We start from the raw sequence: 6508 nt of genomic DNA, 5'->3' as shown, positions 1-6508 counted from the left end.
TATCGTTTGCATTTTTATGCACTTCGAGTTTTTGTGAGATAGTATAGTACTTACTAAGCGTTTCGCTTATAGATCTATTTTTCCTCCTACTGCAGATATAGGAAAAGCTAAAGTATGAAAGGAAGGCGACAAGGTGGTGGTGATGAAGGTGTGTGATGACTGGACTATGGAGAGATCCAGAGTTTGCTGGCAAATTGTCAAGACTCTTCTGTTTAGAGTTCTTTTAGTTTCTTTAAATATTATTATGAGTTGAGATTGTAATTAAGTTTATTCCGCACTTGTAGTTGGGTCCTATTGTTGGAGTGATATAGTTGTTTGCTATTGCTAGAGTAGTTTCCTTCTTCTTATTGTGTTATTATACTGCGTGGTTGTGAAAAAAAAGTATGTTCCAGCCGCCTGTGGCTGTGTATATAGTGTCTGTATGATTGATTTGGTCACCGGTACAGGGAAGACTCTGCCGAAATTTTTCGGTAGGACTTCCTCTGGGGCCGTGATAAATTTAAGTATTGCTATAATATCACAAGTAATACTAGTGAGTAAAGTAATAGTTAGGTAACGGTCGCCCTTAGAGAGTAGTAGTAAGAAGGGTGGGTTGTTACAGTTCTAGTATATTATCATGTTCACGTATCAACTTTTGATAGCAGCAGCATTATTTTAGTAGATGGCATTTCTTTTGCTTGAGCTAATTGACTTGTCTTTACTAAGGGGATTTGACTATTCCTTTTTAGTGATGTTGTAGCAAGATATAAGATAATGTAGTGCAGATTTTTGTTAGTTATATATGCAAATTTCTATTTATGCTTGAAGGCAGGTTCTGTTAAAGATTATAGTATGCAAAATTTTGTAGCGTAGTATGCAGAACTTTAGTGCAGTTTAGATTAAGTCTATTTAAGCTTAGTTAGATTTGCAGATTTTTTATTGTTCAGCATTACATATTTAAGTCTTTTAATTCGAAGCATGCAGTATAGGTTTTAATTCCAAGAAGTTTTAGATTTAGTTTAAGCTTGTATGGTATGCAGATTTTTATAAGTATTGCTTGCAGAATTTTGATTAAGTTTGTAGGCAGATTTGATTAAGCTTATATTGCGGAATTTTATTAGCATAGTATGCAGATTTTTGGTTTAAGCATTCCGATGTTAGAAGTTGTTTAAACATTTCAGTTTTTAAGGAAGCATTCTTTTATTAGAAGTGTTAACAAGTTTAAGCAAGATGAAGAAACGAAAGAAAAGGTCAAGGCCTTAAGTAGATCCCAAAGTCAAGACTTTAGGGATTTTGGCACACAAGGTGCTTGTTAAAATGTCAAGACATTTAAAGAAGAAGTAATAAAAGATAACAAGTATTTTATTTTTAAGAGGCTTGTACCCGACTTCCGAGGTTGTCGTTAAATAAATCCAGGTGACCAATTACGAGGTCTTGACCCTGGTAAGACCAAGGTCTTTACCCTCGTAGGACTGGTGGCTCGCTACCCCAGTTTCTATTAAGGAGCGCACTTTGGTACTACGCCTGAGCCCAAGAGAAGTTGATTATTATTTTGAAGTATTAAAAGTATAAGTTTTTGAACAAGTAAAATAAGTTTCACATAAGTATAAAAGTATAAAAGTATAAATTTTAAACAAGTGAAATAAGCTTCACATAGGTTTAAAATTCAGCAAGTTTAGTTCTTTATGCTAGCATGATAGTATAGATTTGCTTTACATGTTTAGCTTTTCAGTATGTTCTTTTACTAGTAGATGAGCATGAGTAGTTTTCCTTTTGAGCATTCAGTTTTTAGATTTTAGTATATTCACATGCATATTCGAGTTTTTGTGAGTTAGATAGCGCTTACTAAGCAATTTTGCTTATAGTTTGCATTTCCTCTTACTGCAGATAAAGGAAGGCGACAAGGAGGTGCGGATGGTGTGTGATGCCAGGACTATGGGAGAGACTTGGGATGCTATTGAGTTTCCGTGTTTTAGTGGATAAGATTTATTGAGATTGTAAACATTTGAGATTGTATTTTATACTCCATGTCATTCGAGTTTATTCTTGTTTTAGATTGCATGTTAAGATGAGTTCTGTTTAGTAAGTAGGTATATTTTGGTGTTTAACACTTATTTAATTGCGTGGGTGTTTGATATATGTTCCAGCCACCTGTGGCTAATGTATACTATATATGTATCTCAGTTTATGGTCACCGGTACAGGGGAGATGTTGCCAAAATTTTTCGGTAGAGACTCCTCGTGGTTTCGATCATTCCGGTTAAGTAGAGTTACTAGTTAAGTAGCGTCCACCTCTAGAGAGTAGTAGTAGGGAGGTGTGGTCGTTACACCATGAAGGACTTGGCCGGCCCTAGTTTGGGCTCCAAGCTTCTCTTGGCCGGCCACAATAAGATGGGTAAGAAGCTTGGCTTTATGTAGATATGAGGCTTTATAAATAAGAGGCTACAACAGGGACCGAGAGGAGAAATTGGTTTTGGTCTTTCGATGAGCTTGAGATTCCCATGCTCGCCCCGAACACGTAACTCAAGTTCATCAATAATAACTCATACCACTAAAGAGTTATTATTGCACTACCGCACCAATCCCTTCTTATCATGAGTGCGTTAGTCTCCCTGTGTTTAAGATATCGAATGCCCACTAATTAAATGAGTTACTGACAACTCACTTAATTAATATCTAACTCCAAGAGTAGTACCACTCAACCTTATTGTCATGTCGGACTAAGTCCACCTGCAGGGTTTACATGACAATCTTTATGAACTCCTCAAGGGGACATTATCAACCTAGATTACTAGGACACAGTTTCATTCTATAATCAACAACACACCATATAAATAATATCATTTCCCAACTTATCGGACCTATTGATTTAACGAACTAAATCGCACTCTTTGATAAATTAAAGAAATAAATATTAAGTATACATGTTTGTTATTATATCATGATTAAGAGTACGCACTTCCATAATAACAGAGGTTTTATTCTTTTATGTAGTCAGTATAAAAAAAACTACCTCAAATGGTCCTGCTCAATATACTCATAGTGTACTAGTGTAATTTTATAGTGAAGATAAACTAACACCAAATTACACTACAATCACTCCAATGGTTTGTCCTATTCCATCTTAGTTATGAGCTACTATTTATAATTTATAAGGAACTGATAACATGATTTTCTGTGTGTCACCTCACACCATGTTATCTACAATATAAATTAAATGGACAACTACACTTAGCATAAATGTAGACTTTTGACCAATGTGATTCTTATAAATGTTTATACAAAAAGGTAGGCTTTTAGTATACATCCTAACACAAGCAAGAGGCCGGCCAAACCAAAAGAAAAGAAAAGGAAAAGAAATAAAAGGGGAGTTGTAAAAGGGAGATTTTTTCTTAGCAGAATTAGAGATTTTTCTAAAAAGAATTATGTTAATTCTTTCTTAGAAATTTTCTAAAACGAATTATTTTAATTCTTTCCTAAGAAAATTTTCTAAAAAGAATAATGTTAATTCTTTTCTAGAAAGTTTTTCTAAAAAAAATTCTGTTAATATTTATCCTCTTTTATCTGGTGTCGAAGGTTATAAAAAAGGAAGAGGTCATGCCACCAAAATCTAATCTCTCTTGAGTTGTTTTCCCTTGCTTGTGGCCGACACCTCATCTCTTCTTTTCTCTCTTTTCTTTTCCCCTAGGGTCGGCGCCCACCTCCTCTCTTCCTCCTAGGGCCAGCGCCCTGCTTTCTCATCTCTTCCTCCCTTTCCTCCCTCTAGGGCCATCGCATATCTCCCTTGGTGGCCGGAGCTTAGAGGAGAAGAAGAAAAAGAGAAGAATCACCCTAGGTGGTAGGCAGTTTGGAGGAGAAGAAGAAGGAGGAGGCGCCCTTTTTCTTTGCATCTTTTGGTGGTAGGCAGCTTGGAAACAAAAGAAGGTTCGGGTGGTTTGTCTTGGTAGATCGTCGCTCACACGACGTCCAAGAAGAAGAGAGGAATATAGCAAAAAATCAAGAGGTCTTTGTCTACGAAGAAAGGTACAACTAGTTATTTATTCCGCATCGCAACTAGTTATGTTTTCTTTGTATGGATCCTGAACTCCAACACAAGAGGCAAGCGATCTTGTGCTTCGATCAAGGTGCATTTTGGTCAATCAAGGACTTGCTTGATTGATCAAACACATGTTTATCGAGCATGTAGGTTGCTAGGAAAAATTCTGTGCCTGTACAAATTTTTGTACAAGAGTTTTACACAGAATGGAATTCTAAGCGCCAACATTTGTTATTCCATGTAGCGGGTGAATTATGATGATGTGTAAATTTTTTCTATTCCATGCAGTTGATGAATTGTGATAATGTGTAATTTTTTTCTATTCTATGTTGTGGTCATGATAATGTGTAATTTTTTTCTATTCTATGTTGTGGTCATGTGGATGGATTAAAATTATATATTCTGAATAAATATTAATGCTAATATTTAATGTCTTTATAAATTATTATAATTAACATTTAATAGTGTCATTATAGATCTGTTAAGATGACATTTTAAATTGATTTTATAAATTATCATTATTGATAAATTTTATTATCCCTATATAAAAATATAAGACATTTATAATTGTCAATATAAATTAGTTTATGTGACATTTAAATTTATTCTTCTTGCAATAATAATATGGCATATACAAATATCTTTGAAATATTTTTGTCTAACATTTTCGATCGTCAATATATCTCTAGAATTAAGACACTTCTGAAGTTAGTATAATATTTTATAATGACATTATACAAATATTAGAAATATTAAAAGGCCTAAAATGGCATCGCATTATAAAGTGTTTTTTCGGTAATGGCACTAAAAGTATGTTATAATGTGTTTATGTGTGCCCTTAAAGAGCAATATTGTAGTCGTGATTCTTTCTTCTTCTTTTTTTATCTCTTGCGTCCGTGAGTTCTATTCCTGAATCTAGATCTAACTTGAGCACCGGAATGACCGTATCGGTAGAGCTAACCAACCCTAACATTCCTTACTTTGTAAGCTACTAGACTTTGGCCAAATTGGAGATAGTCACAACATCGCAAGAGGTGTTTTGAGAGGAGCCCGAGCAAACGAAAACCCCATCAAATATAACATTAACATATGCCGAGCTCTTGTTAAAATTAATATGGTGGTTACATGACAACTTGCTACAACTATATTGATCCGGCGGTAAGAACAGGGGACCAGGTCAACGCCACGTGGAAGTCAAAGAGCCGGGCGGTTCATCGAAGAAGGTCGGACCAACTAGGCCGACCGGAGAAAGGGGTCTGACCGACCGGGCGGCCGCCCGGTGTTTAGCCGATGGCAAAAGACACCCCTATGGAAGTCGGGGTTCCGGCGCTCATTGAGCAAGATCGTAGGGCCGAGCGGACGGCACGCTCAGCCGAAGACATGAAGCATACTGCTAACAGTCGCCACAAAACACATTATCGATAATTTCCCAAGTGGACCATCATATATGACCGGTCGGACGGAAGGCGAACGGGGGCCGGTCGGACGCCCGGCAGGAGTTCGGGGAAAAAGACAAGGGACATCTTCTGATAGCTGGCATGCTTCGTGATATGGTCATACTCCAAATCACGTGACAGGGGGTTCCGCTATCCCATCGAGGACATGCTTGGACTGTAGCAGTATGGGTCAGGTAAGCTCACTGACAAGCCCTTACTGGGGTATGGGCTACGGACACGTGTACACCTCGATATGTGTGCACTCGCTTCTCCGCTGCCCTATATAAAGGCCCTCATCCTTCGCCGGAGGTACGCATTCTGATATTTCGAGAGCCACTTGCCACTGCTTGCTTGCCTGACTTGAGCGTCGGAGGGTCGCCGCCGGGAACCCCTTCCCGGCCCGACTTCTGTGCAGGTTCGCCGGAGCTTCGTGCAACCAGTCGAAGATCCACACCAGCAGCCGGGGAGCACCACGTGCCCAGCGTCCGTTGGTTCAGCATTCGGACAGGATCAAATTGGCACCGTCTATGGGAACGCTCCTGCATCCGAACGGAAACAATGGACGAGACTGGACGACAACACACGGTAACGCTCTCCACGGAGGAACTCGACGCTCTGATCGAGTTGAGGGCCGCCAAGCTTGTGGAGCAAAAATAGAGGGCAACAGCCGAGCGGCCAGAGCAGCAAGCAACCTCAGCATCTGGTGGCCGAGTGGAATCACCTCAAGCCACCGTTGCATTCCACCGGGCCCTATTCCGCACCCCCGAAGCCGCACCCACTCATAGAGATCGGGGACCTTCTTCGGATGAAATGCCGAGATGAGAAGACAGAAAAGGAAAAGCCCCTCGAGTGGACTCATCGCCCGAGCGGATTAATCGCCAATTTTCAGAGGCTATTCTACGAGACCCTCTGCCCAAGCACTACGTGCCTTCGACGATCGGCGAGTACAATGGAACCACCGATCCGGACGATCATTTGGGCAAGTTTGATAACACGGCAACCCTGCATCAATACACAGATGGGGTGAAGTGTCGGGTTTTCCTCACCACCCTATCTGG

The sequence above is a fragment of the Zingiber officinale genome, chromosome 1A (genome assembly GCF_018446385.1).
Source record: "Zingiber officinale cultivar Zhangliang chromosome 1A, Zo_v1.1, whole genome shotgun sequence".
Classification (NCBI taxonomy): Eukaryota; Viridiplantae; Streptophyta; class Magnoliopsida; order Zingiberales; family Zingiberaceae; genus Zingiber; species Zingiber officinale.
Note: the sequence above shows the minus strand (reverse complement) of the source record.